A 13,439-nucleotide genomic window follows, 5' to 3' on the forward strand; every position below is an offset into this window, starting at 1 on the left:
TAGTATTTTTTTCCAATTACATGCAAAGATAGTTTTCAAAATTCACTTTTACAGAATTTTGAATTCTAAATTTTCCCCTCCCTTCCCCAAGATATAGGCTATATATGTACAATCATATTAAACATATTTCTACAGTAGTCATGTTGTGAAAGAAGAATCAGAACAAAAGGGAAAAACTACAAGAAAGAAAAAGAAGAAATAGTGTGGTTTGATATGCATTCAGAGGTTCTGTCTCTGGATATGGAAAGCATTTTCCATCATCAGTCCCTTGGAATGGTCCTAGATCATTGCATTGCTGAGAAGAGCACCAACATATTTCTAACAGCCTTTTTTGTGGCAGCAAAGAATGGGAAACATTAGAGACTGGGTATGTGGACTAGTTACTCAGAGTGCAGTCTCTGAGTAAGCCACCAGGTGGCGGTCTCTGCCCTGAGCTCTAAGCCTTTCTCGCTCAGATTCCCTAAGGTGTGAAAATTCCTAAGGTCACATTTATAAAATGGCTAATGCCCCCGTTACCATAAGCTTCTCATCTCCATGCCAATTTCATGAGATGTAAATGGATTACATGCTCACGTTACAGAATAAAAAACATCTACCAAATGGAATCTAAGGTAAAAGTTGTACCTTGAAACTTTTGAGCAGCAGAGTTTGCTGCTCTGTACAATAGTTTGAAATAGAAACCTTCCAGCAGCTGAAGGCTTTCTTGATAACTTCTATTTTTATCAAGGGAACAGCTGTCCCAAGAGGCCATTTGTAGAGGAGGAGTGTTAAGTGTTAGTACTCTCCAGGTTATATGGCAAGAGGAGGTTATCCCTCAGGAGTTCAAGGATGCCTCCATTGTCTATCTCTATAAAGGTAAAGGAAGTAGATTGTCCTACATCCATCACAGGGGGATCTCTGTCTTAGTCATTGCTGGCAAGATTATTGCCAGTCTTCTTTAATACGCTGATCCTTCACCTGGAAATGGTCATCTATCGGAGAGCCAGTGTGGCTTAAGAAAGGACTGAGGAATAACTGATATGGTGTTTGCTGCCTGACAACTCTAGGAGAAATGCCAGGAGCAGAACAGAGGTTTGTACACAACGTTTGTAGATCTAACTAAGGCCTTTGACACTGTTAGTCATGAGGGCTTATGGAAAATTACGTCAAAATTTGGTTGCCTAGAGAAGTTCATCAATATTGGACATTTATTTCATGTTGGCATGTTTGTCCGGGTTCTGGATAATGGACAAAGCTCTTGTGCCTTCCCAGTCACCAATGAAGTGAAACAGGGTTGTGTGTTTGCTCCCATGCTTTTTAGTAGGATATTTTCAACCACGTTGTCAAATGCTTTCAATGAGGATGAACATGGCATCAAGGTCAACTATCATACTGAATTTTGAAAAGGCTACAAGCCAAGACCAAAGTGGATGGAGTGCTGGTGCACAATTTTCTGTTTGCAGATGATTGTGCATTTAGTGCAGCCTCTGAAGCTGAGATGCAACAAAGTATGGATCAATTCTCTGCTGCCTGTGCTCATTTTGGCCTAATAATTAACACCAAGAAATCACAGGTGCCAGCCACCACCACATCATCCATATGTGGAACCATCCATTACAACATATGGAGAAGTTTTGAATGCTGTGGATAAGTTCACTTACCTTGGTAGTGTACTTTCCAGGGATGTACGCATTGACAATGAGATAGATGCATGCATTGCCAGAGTTAGTTCAGTGTTTGGGAGGCTCTGAAGAAAAGTTTAGGAGACAAGAGGTATTAGACTGACCACCAAACTGAAGGTCTACAGAGCCATTGTGCTGACCTCATTTTTATATGCTTGTGAAACATGGACAGTCTACCAGCACCATACCAGGAAACTGAATCACTTCCATCTGAATTGTCTTAGGAAGATTCTGAGAATTACCTGGCAGGAGAAGGTACCAGACACTGAAGTCCTTGCTCGAGCTGAACTGTCAAGCAGTCAAACTATGCTTCAGAGAGCACAACTCCAATGGACTGGCCACGTTGTTCTAATGCTAAAAGTACACTTGCCAAAAAGACTATTTTATGGAGAACTCACATGGGGCAGGTGATCACATGGTGGTCAGAAGAAGCTATACAAGAAAACTCTCAAGGTCTCCCTCAAGAACTTTGGATTTGACTGTGCAACATGGGAGACACTGGCACAGGACACAGCATGATGTGCCCACATCAGAAAGGGTGCTGTTCTCTTTGAGCAAAGCAGAATTGAGACAGCACAAAGTAAACGTAGGATACACAAATTTGGGATATCCACCCCAAATATTCACATGGACTATCTGTGCCCAACCTGTGATAGAGCATTCCAAGCTCGTATTGGTCTGATCAGCCATAGTTGGACACACTGAAACTTCACTTTACAATGGTGATGTCACTTTGGTCCTCTTCGAAGACGAAGAACAACAACCAACCAACCATAATGCAGGGAATGGAAGTCATCTCATTCACCTTGTGGTGGGTATGGCATTTTAAAAATTTTGAGAGACATAATTTGTAGGTAACTGAATCATTTTACTAATAATGCCAGCATTTTAATAAATTTGATCATCTCCCTCTTAGACCAAAGACAATCTTGGCAGCTGGTTCATGGCTTTTATGCCCTTTTGGAAGAGGTATGTCCCCATGGTGGCAGTCAACTCTGACTGGCTAACAATTAATGAGAGAATGAATATTACAGTGAGGGACTGGATCTGAACTTTGATTATGTCATGTACTTCTTAAATTACCTGCCAGTCTTGAGCAATCTATTCAAAGAATTTAACCCCTACTCAAAACTGAGTAGAACACAATAGCTACCCCACCTGAAAAACAGAGTGAGTCCAATCTTATTATCAGTAATGTCCATCAATAGACTACACTTTTAAAATCAGGACTTTAGGAAAAGGGGGTGGTCTGGATCTCCCCACATCATTGGTTATTTATAGTCATTTTTCTCATGGGAGATGACCACCCCAACTACTGAAGACAGAGTAAGTGCTTTCTGATCTATCATCATGCTCCCCCTGACCTGCAGGATGCTCAGTGGAAAGTCGGGCACCTCCAACATCATCTGAAGCTGCCTGTGCATTCAAGGTTACTTCCCCACCCCCTCATCTCATGAGGCTGCAAACTCACTATCTATACTCTGTCTCTCTGGAGTGTTTTTCTTTGTTTTCTACCGTGGCATCTTCTAAGGTGTTTCTCCTTAGTTTCCTCCTCTCATATCTTTTAGTACACTTCCTTTGTTTGTTCTCTGCCGACATCTTCTAATGTGTCTACATCCTATATGTCCTCTTCAGGTATCTCTTAGTATATTTCCTTAGGCAGGTAGGTGGTACACAGTGAATGAAGTGCTGAGCCTGGGGTCAGGAATGTCAGTGTTCAGTCGTGTCCAACTCTTTGGGACCCGATTTGAGGTTTTCTGGGCAGAGACACTGGAGTGGTTTTTTATTTCCTTCTCCAGCTCATTTTACAGATGAGGAAACTGAAGCCAACAGGGTTAAGTGACTTGCCCAGGGTTACACAGCTAGGAAGTGCCTGAGGCTGGATTTGAACTCAGAACGATGTACCTTCCTGATTCCAAGCCCAGAATACCTGACTTCAAATCTGGTAAATTTACTATGTAAACATGGACAAGTCACTTCTCTATGTGCCTCAGTTTCCTTATCTGTAAAAGGGAGATAATAATACCCCCCAGGTTTGCAAGTGCTGTGGAAATGTTAACTCTTCTTCTTCTTTCCCTATGCCCTCCTCTGGCATGTTTTCTATTAGAAATAAACTTTTTTTGTTTTTAAATATCCCACTAGAGTATGACATTAAACTAAGCAACTCTCAAATTGTTAGAAACTCTCAACCATTCACTTTTCTGCTTTCCCACAGTCCTACTCTCTGATACCTAGAGATGATAGGAAAATGGCAGGGAAAACAAAGGGATCTTGTTTGCAAAGGGATGTCTCACTTACATATTACACACAGATAATATCATTCACAGTCTCTTGTGTTTGGCTTGGCATTAGTTTACATGCTTATTTTCCTTCTTTTCCTATAGAAGGAATGTGATGTGTCAGAGTGGCTAGAATTCTGGGTGTAAATTTCACCTGTCTTCTGGGTGACCTTGGGCAACCTCTCCATGTCTCAGGAAACTCCTCAGGACTCATTGCTAAGTCATAAATCTGCTGAAACCTATGTGGTGGAGGGAGCTCTTTCCCAGTCATGAAACCCAAGAACTTCCTACATTCAGTCAATCAAAGGACAATTGTTTAGCAGGTATCTATACAAGTTCAAAGGTATCTATACAAATCTCAACTTAGAAGGACTTTAACATTCTAACTGGGGAGACAGTGAGGATGCAAAAAATTGTCCCCACTCAGATAACGTGTAAACTACGTATAAATGGAACAAATTGGTACAAACAAGGTCAATGGAAAATAATCTCAATATGATTAAGGAGAATCAGGGAGAGATTCTTACAAAAGGGAGGATTTTAGCTGGGTCTTGACAGGAGCCAGGGAAGCCAAGAGGTGGAGATGAAGGGGGCTTGTGTTTGCCCTTCTCCTCAAAGAGGACCATGACATCAGGGAATGATGACATGGCTTGCAGTTGACCTTGATTTGAGTGAGGGAGGGCTGTCCAAGGTCACCAGCCTCACTTTCTCCTCCAGAGCCATCTGGGTGCAGTGACCAGATATTCATCAGAATGATTGGAGATGGCCCAGGATGCAAAGGGAGATCCTGGCCCCTTTTGACTAAGGCCTTTTCAGGTTCTCACTTTAAGTGAGGTAACACCCATTCTTCAAATAGGTCTCTTTTAGAAGTAAGTCAAAGGATGGATCCTTTAAATAAAAAAAAAAAAAAATCAAACTTGGGAGGGGAAGACCTTCAGGGCTCCTCGACAAGAGAAACAATTACTGTTTACTATTTACATTCACTCAGTGCTAGGAGGGCAGGGACCTATTGTTGTCTATGGGGCTCCGGAGTGAATTGGGCTTAAGGCTTGGTCTTTTTTTTTTTAATTTAAGTAATTTATTTGTTCTCAGTTTTGAACAATCACTTCCATTTAAGGCTTGGTTTTTGAGAAAGAAATCTAGCCAGTAAACCCCAAGTTAAGGAGGTAGCTTTACAGCCAACAAAATGTACTTTCTTTTGGGTAGAGCACCCTCAGGTAAAGAGAGGGAAAGGGGAGGGGGAGGGGAAGGGAGATGGAAAGGGAATGAGATGAAGGGAGAGAGAATTCCAAGAATGAGGGGAAAGTCAATGAAATTGTGCAGAATTGGAAAATGGCGTCATTCCAGCAACGATCTCACTGTCACTAGATGTCAGAGTAAGTAGTGTATGAGGGTAACTAGGTGGTGCGACAGCGCACAGAGCGCTGGATCTGGAATCAGAAAGACTCATCTTGCGTTCAAATCCAGCCTCAGACACTTACAAGCTGTGCGACCCTGGGCAAATCACTTCACCCTGTTTGCCTCAGTTTCCTCATCTGGAAAATCAACTGGAGAAGGAAATGGCAAACCACTCCAGTGACTCTGAAAATTCCAAATGGGGTCATTAAGAGTGAGCCATTACTGAAATGACTGAACAACAAGGGAAAGTGAGGTATAAGAAGACTGGAAGGGGTCAAGTTATGATGAACTTTGAATGCCAGACAGAGGCTTTTCTATTTGATCTTGGCAGTGATATGGAGTGGCTGGAATTGATTGAAGAGGGGGAAATGTGGTCAGACCCATGCTTTAAGGAAGATCACTTTGGTACCTAAGTGGAAGACGGATTGGAGTGGGCAAAGGCTTGAGATGGGGAAAGCAAACAGAAGCCTCTTATAGATGTGAGGTCATGAGGGTGCTGGTAGTGTTAGAAGAGATAAAAAGGCATTTGAAAGAGATGTCATGAAGGTAGAAATGACAGATCTTGGCAACTGATTAGATGGGTGCAGGAGAGAAGGGAGAATGAGGAGTCAAGGATGACTCTTAAGCTATGTACCTAGTGCCTGGGAAGATGACAGTACCCTCAGCAATAGGAAGAAGAGAGGAGGGTTTGGGGGGAAAGATAATGAGTTCAGTCTTGAACATGTTGAGTTTGAGACACCTAGTCTCTTAAGACATCTGATTATAAATGTCCAAAATAGCAGTTGGAGATATGTGACTGGAGGTCAGGAGAGAGATGAAGGCCAGACAAATAGATCTGAGAATCTACCTGCCTCCACTGCAGGAGGTCAGTAATGAGGAAGGGAGTAGCATGGTGAGCACCTCCTCCTTATAGGCAGATGGTCCCAAACTAGAGCTGCCTTCCCATTTGATCTCTGCTGTGTAGCATTAGTCCCAGTCACAGAAACAGAGCCCTATGCTAGGCACTGGGGGAAGATACCCATTAATGGAGCAGAGAAGTTCCCAGGTTTCATGGAGCTTCCCCAAGGAGAGAAAAGCAAGATTCTCTTACTCAGGCACTTATTCTGTGAAGTTAAAAACAATAGTCTTCAATCTGCACTCAGAGTTCATCGGTTTTCTCTAGAGGTGAATAACATCTTCCATCATGGAATTGTCAAGGATCAGTGTCTAAACCAAGTCTTTCCTAGTTGACCATAGTTAAAATATTGCTGTTCTTAGAACTGCTGTTAAAAATCAGTTATTGACTATCCATCTTAACCTCATTTCTCTCCCAGACCATCACCCCTGCATTGACTATGCTCTCTTTCTACCCCATACACTGTCTTCTTTTCTCTAGTACCTTGCCCTTTTATCCTAACAAAGATCTTGTGCTGCCAAGCCTCAGTCTTAGATCACTCCCATCATCCATTGCCTTGTCTCCTATACATGCTGCTAAGTAGAGTTGGAGAAGATCACACAACCATGCTGACTGGATCCAATACAAATTTATATTACATAATTTCAAGAGGACTCTTCTGTTAGCCAGGCAATCTTTTTACACCTCCCTGAAAACTCCCTATCCCATGCACCACAGCTGCTTTTCCAAATTGTGTAAACCTTCCTCCAACCTCCCATGGTTTGGAAGGTCAGGGTACCTCCTCCTCCCACCCTCTCAACTGACAATCTTGCCTCATATTTCGCTGGAAACAAATGAGGTCATTCTCCATGAGTTCCCTTTTCTCCCCACTTCTTCATTTCACATCACCCAAATGCCCTCTGCTCCTATCTCTATCCCTACCCTTGTCTCATATGATGAGATGGCCCTTCTCCTGGTCAAGGGAAATGCCTCTACATGCACAAGTGGTCCTATTCCATCCCATCTTCTTCAGCAGATTGACTCCCCTATCATCCCTTCTCCCTCAGTTACCTTCAATCTCTACCTGTCTACTGACTGCTGCCCTACAGCCCACAAACATGCCCATATCTTCCCCATCCTCAAAAAAACAAACAAAAAAAAAATAAACCCCAACCCTCACTTGCTTTATCCATTTCCCGTCAATTATTGTCTGGTATCTCTTCTTTTCGTGGTGAAATTCTTTGAAAAAGCTGTCACCAGTTGGTGTTTCCATTTCCTTGGTTCTCAGTGTGTTCTAAACTCCACAATCTGACTTCTTACTTCATCATTCAATAGAAATTCCTCTCTCCAAAGCTACTAATGACCTCCCAACTGCTACTTCTAATGACCTTTTATCAGTCTTCATCCTGACCTCTTTGCATTCTTTGAATGGGTCAATCACCATCTTCTCCTTGAAACTCTCTTTTCTCTCAGATTTCAAGACTCCGCTCTCTCCTGATTCTCCTCTTACCTCTCTGGCATCTCCTCCTTAGCCTCCTTTGCTGGATCTTTTCCCAGGTCACATTCATTAACCATGGATGTCTCTTGATAATGTTTAATATAAAATTTTAGAATAATCTCTTTGCTCTCTCTGAAGCAAACTCAGAGGGTGCCTCTTCCTATGTCAACAAAGCCAGCCAAGGCTGACTCTACATTCCTTAAGAGACCTTTAACCTAAGACACTATCTTGAATAATGGGACATTTTCCATATCTTAATATTTGTAGACATATACTATGTTATGGCATATTAATGGTAAAGAAAATATAGACATCTTAGGTCGCAATTTCTATTGAACATTGTTTACCCTTTCCCATGTCAGTTATCTGTTTTGGGGCAGGAAGCCTACCACTTACTAGTGGTGGGATTTCCGAGACATATGTTTACCCAGCTTGGAATCCCAAGGCCTGACCAACACTGCTTTGTTAATTGTCCTATCTTACTGAATTTATGATTTGCTCAATTAGGAGAGTTCTTTTCTCACAGCGAAATGTATATAAGCCAGAAGATTTCTGCACTGGGTAGCCAGAACATTTCTGGCTCCATAATACATTATGTTACCGCTTTCTTTAATAGGGAATTGATTGATTAATTAATTAAATCATAAAATGTATGCATTTAGCCTGTTGCCTTTTCTTCAACAAGTTTTCAGGTCAACACTCTCAAGGCTCTGTCCTGGGCCCTCTTCTCTTCTCCCTCTCTACTATTTCACTTGGTGATCTCATCAGCTCCCATCAGTTATCATCCCTAGATACAAACTTCTCAAATCTACTTATCCAGCCCTAACCTTTCTCATAACCTCCAAACCCACATCTCCTACTGCCCATTGGACATCTCCACCTGGATTTCCCATTACCATCTTAAGCTCAATATGTCAGAAACCTAGCTCATCATCTCTTCCAACTGCCCCTGCCAAATGCTCCCTTCTTGCTCACTTGCCTATAACCATCAAAGGTACCAACATCCTCCAAGTCACCCATCAAAACAGAGGGATCATTCTTCACTCCTTACTGTCTCCAATTCCTCATATCCAGTCAGTTGTCAAGGCTTTTTGCTTTTTCTCCATACATCTCTCCTATATGCTCCCTTCTCTCCTCAGACGCTACCACCAAGTGGTGCCGACTTTCATCACCGCACATCTGGAGTAGTGCAATAGCTGCTAGTTCCCGCCTTAAGTGTTTCCACACTAGGGTCGGCCCTCTGCTCAGTTGCCAAATTGATCTTCCTGAGACAGCTGGGTGGTGAAGTAGATAGAACACGGGACCTGGAGTCAGGAAGATCCGAGTTAAAATCCAGCCTTAGACATATACTAGCAGTGAGACCCACAGCAAGTCACTTAATCTCATTGGCTTCAGTTTCCTCATCCATAAAATTTGGATAATAATAGCACCTAACCCTCAGGGTTGTGAAGACAAAATGAAATGTTTGTAAAGAATTTGCAAAGCTTAAAGTTGTTGGGATTGGAAGCTCAAATCCGTGTGGATGGTCTCGGGCGGGTAAAAGTGGGACTTCTAAATCTTAGAGTCTTACGAGGCCCTCCATGAACAGCGGGGGTTCGAGAAGGTCAGACTGAGGTAGCTCGGCTAGCTCGGGTATTTCCGCCTCTCTCCGGGAGATACGTGATGGGTGGAGTCTCCCTGCCCTCGAGATTGTCCCGGATTGGAGCACACCTAGTTACCTAACAGCACGGTATTGAGATGCAAACTGTGCGGCTGAAGGTTAAGTAGGATTGAGGAAGCCTGAAAGCTCTCTCTTAGCACGTGTGGAGCCAAGAAGATAGTAGGCTCCGCTCCTCTTCTTTCCTCTCTCCCCTCCCCCTCTCTCCCCGCTTGTACTTCTACTTCCAATCCCTTAAGCTTAGCCTCATTAGGAAATCTCCCCCTCTTCCTCCTAAGGAAGACCCCCCCTGCACTTGTAACTAGACCCTGTAATAAAGCTCAACCCTTGTTCGACTCTGGAACGACCTTTCTCTCATACGTTTATCCGGTTTGGCCAACCGAAGACCTGGGACAGGTAAGAAAGACTCAGGTAGCCCAATACAGGCCTCTAGGCCTGGCAGTTGGTGCCCCAACAGGGATTGGGAGTGTAGATAATCCTGGGTGCTTTTGGGGTACACCCGGAAGGGGCTGTGAAAGAAGCGAGTCCCGAATCCTAGATTCGGAAGGAGAGAAAGTGGAGAGAAGCTTCCCAAACCCCTGGGAAAAGGGCGGAGATGGGGAATCTATTGCCAGTAATAAAGCCAGAAGAACAGGAGGTCTGGGCTGAGAAACTTCACAGGGAATGCAGGAAGGCGGGGGTCACAATAGAGTTAGATGACCGAGAATTTTGTAAAAGGATTTGGAAAGTTTCTCCTTGGCTCAAGCAGGCAGGAATATCAAGAGAAAAAAGGGGAGCGGTCGGAGAGCAAATGACTGCTCATGAGCAACAATACCCTGGGGAGCTGGAGGATTTAGATTTCCTGATATTCGGTGTAATTAAAAGCCTGCTGGAAGGGCTGGAGAGGCCAGGGCGGGATTGGAATGAGAGTGGAAGCTGAGAGAGGGGAGGGGAGAACACGGGAGGGATGGAGAGTCCAGGCAAGCAGAAAGTTAAGCGGAAAGTTAAGGAGCGTAAAGAAAAAATAGACTCGGAGCTCCATCTAGCGGATGGAAAAGGTGAGGCAGGGGAGAATATGCCGTGCCTTCCCTCCGCGCCTCCTTATAACCTGCTCCATTGGTCAGACAGTCCAGGGCCACAGTCCAGTTTGGAAAAAGGAATAAGAAAGGCTATAGAGAATGGAGAAGATGTAGGGACATTTCCTGTGCTAGAAATAGCAGACCCCAGTGTCCCCGGTGGCGTTCGAAGGAGCCACATACCCATAGAGTGGAAGAGAGTGGCGACTCTTAAAGAGGCTTGTACCAAGCACGGCCCTAATTCACCCTTTGTCATAGCCATGCTTGAGACTCTCAGTGGTCAGTTCGTTCTGACTCCTAATGACTGGAAGAGCTTAGCTAGAGCCTGCCTTACCCCTGGGCAGAATGTGATTTGGGTATCAGAATTTTCTCAGAGGGTAAAGAGCACTACCGGTGGGCTAGGGGCTCAGGCCCCCCAGGCTTATCAGCAATTTAAAGGAACAGGGCAGTTTGAGGCTACAGGAAATCAATTACAGTACTTGGCCGCCGATTATGTCTTGATTGCCGGAATGGCTATTAGCTGCCTCGGGATGAGGTTATCAAATTTTTAGTAAGGGCCATTGCTGTTGCTCTGGAGTCCCCACCCTTGAATTGGAAGTCAGACACCCCGATTTGGGTGGAGCAATGGCCCCTGACTCCAGAAAAACTCCAGGCACTACAAATACTGGTTAAGGAGCAATCAGCACCCTGGAATGCTCCTGTGTTTGTTATAAAGAAAAAATCCGGGAAATTCAGGTTCCTTACAGGTGTTAATCAAGGATTTGTGAGCACCTGGCAGCAGCTATACCAAAACAAACAGCCACTATGCATTCTTATCAACTTTACCTTGAAGGCGATCCTCGCTAAACAAAGAAGGGGAAAAGGTCGCCTAATACAATCAGAGCTTGATACAGCTGTCTCAAGGAGCGCACATACTACTCCAGCTATGAGACATTTTAAGATACTAATATGGGGTCGAGGGTATGTTTGTGTCTCCACAGGAAAAGGGAATGCGTGGATTCCCATTAGAAGGATCTGTAAGTGGGAACCGATGTCGGAGAGCCCGGAGACCCCAGAGAAGGATCATACACCACCTGAGTCTGCTGCTAACAGCTTTAACCCTGCTGCCCAGAGAGGAAGCAGCACTCATCCCAGCATTGCTGCCCATTCCATCTAGGCATCTTTTTCAGCGGCTGAAGGAGGACTTTGATATCACAAACCCAGGACATTGGGGGGGGAAGGGGTGACCAACTTTTCACCTGAATACCACAGGCTTGGCCATTCAGGCTTGGCCGTTGAGATCCATTTGCATGACTGAGGGAGTGGTGATGTAAGGCGCCTACACCAGCTGCTCCTCTTAAAAAATGCTTTGGGATCAGTTGATTGCACTTCCCCTGTTGTAACTCAGCCATTTAGTTTCATCTTTGTTTTATTTGATGCCTCCCTTTGTCAGTTGTGCTAGCTGCAGATTTCTGTGTGAATGAAGTCTTGTTGTAGGGTACTCATATGCTAAAGGCCTTCCTAATCCACTCAGCCTCCAGCCACTGTTTGCTCTAGAGCCAGGTGCGCTCCGCGCAAAACAAAGAAGGGGATATGTTGGGATTGGAAGCTCAAATCTGTGTGGATGGTCTCGGGCGGGTAAAAGTGGGACTTCTAAATCTTAGAGTCTTACGAGGCCCTCCATGAACAGCGGGGGTTTGAGAAGGTCAGACTGAGGTAGCTCGGCTAGCTCGGGTATTTCCGCCTCTCCCCGGGAGATACGTGATGGGTGGAGTCTCCCTGCCCTCGAGATTGTCCCGGATTGGAGCACACCTAGTTACCTAACAGCACGGTATTGAGATGCAAACTGTGCGGCTGAAGGTTAAGTAGGATTGAGGAAGCCTGAAAGCTCTCTCTTAGCACGTGTGGAGCCAAGAGGACAGTAGGCTCCGCTCCTCTTCTTTCCTCTCTCCCCTCCCCCTCTCTCCCCGCTTGTACTTCTACTTCCAATCCCTTAAGCTTAGCCTCCTTAGGAAATCTCCCCCTCTTCCTCCTAAGGAAGACCCCCCTGCACTTGTAACTAGACCCTGTAATAAAGCTCAACCCTTGTTCGACTCTGGAACGACCTTTCTCTCATACGTTTATCCGGTTTGGCCAACCAAAGACCTGGGACAGGTAAGAAAGACTCGGGTAGCCCACACAGGCCTCTAGGCCTGGCAAAAGTGTTACATAAATGCCAGCAAAAAGGGGAGGGGAGAGAAGTCTGACCCTGTCACCCTATCTGCTATAAAATCTTCTCACCCTTCATATCCAATCCACTACTAAATCTTGTAATTTGCAACATCCCTCAGATGCTCTGCCCCACTACCCTAGTTCAGGGTCTCATCACCTCTTACCTGGACTATTGCATGAGTCTTCTATCTGGCTTCCCTCTCTCAAGTGTTTCCCCACTCTTACCCACCCTCTTCTTGGCTTCTTGGTTGACTTTTCTAAAACATCGCCTCACTGCTCAGGAAGTTCCAGGGCTCCCTAGCACCTCCAGGATTCAATATAGCTCCATTGCCTGCCATTCAGAATCCTTCACAACCTGCCCCCTTTCTACACTTACATATACGTTACTTCCTTTTCTGTTTTCTGATCCCGGTAGACTCCTATGGTCTAGTTGGTGCTACTCACACAAGACACTCTACCTCCTGATTCCATGCCTTTGCATCCATTGGCTGTTCTCCATGGCTAGAATGCTTGTCCTCTCCTCCTCCAGAATCCCTGGCTTCCTTCAAGACTTGATCTCCTGGCTGCTGATTACACACACGCACGCACACGCACACACCCACACACACACTCACACACACACACACACCCCTGTATAGGTATAGGTTGTCTCTCCTCTCAGAATGGAAGCTCCCTGAGAGCAGAGACTGTTCCATTTTTTATTTTGTATCCCCAGCACCTCCTGTAGTACCACATAGCCACTTAATGAATGATAAATAGATAAATGGATCACAAGGCAGCTAGGTGGCACAGTGATTAGAGCACTGGACCTGATTTCAAATCCTGCC

Source organism: Notamacropus eugenii, chromosome 5, assembly GCF_028372415.1.
Source record: "Notamacropus eugenii isolate mMacEug1 chromosome 5, mMacEug1.pri_v2, whole genome shotgun sequence".
NCBI classification, from domain to species: Eukaryota; Metazoa; Chordata; class Mammalia; order Diprotodontia; family Macropodidae; genus Notamacropus; species Notamacropus eugenii.